The sequence below is a fragment of the Penaeus monodon genome, chromosome 30 (genome assembly GCF_015228065.2).
Source record: "Penaeus monodon isolate SGIC_2016 chromosome 30, NSTDA_Pmon_1, whole genome shotgun sequence".
In the NCBI taxonomy this organism is placed as follows: domain Eukaryota; kingdom Metazoa; phylum Arthropoda; class Malacostraca; order Decapoda; family Penaeidae; genus Penaeus; species Penaeus monodon.
This window is the reverse complement of record NC_051415.1, coordinates 19,744,395-19,744,864: the sequence shown is the minus strand read 5'-3', so window position 1 is coordinate 19,744,864 and position 470 is coordinate 19,744,395.

Sequence of the window (470 nt, the reverse complement as noted above, 5' to 3'; positions counted from 1 at the left end):
CAGTTTGAAAGGGTTTAAAAAGTGCATTTGTAATTTGTTTATTTGGAGAAACAATGCAACTTACGAAGCAAATATAAGGCCGTCGGGAGTAAAAAATACCGAGAGTGCCTCATTGTTAAGGGTACCATGTCTCGGGTGCCTCGAGGGTACCACATACGAGGCCTAATTTACGGTGGTGGTGCCTGGTGATGTGTATACAGTGCCTGGTGATGTGTATGCGTTACAATTAGAATTAAGAAGGTAAAATAGAGAAAATTCTCACCTCGACGCAATATTTCTTCTAGTCTACCAATTGTTTTGATGATAAAATGATCATAGGAAGTCTTTTGTCTTTTATTTGCCTTGCTTAGTGAAATTCATTTCCAAAATATAGTATAAAATATTGGAAATAACCTAATATCACAGACATTTTGGCAGAAACGCGTGTACTATCAGTTACAAATCACCTATATTTGAAATGAATATGGAAG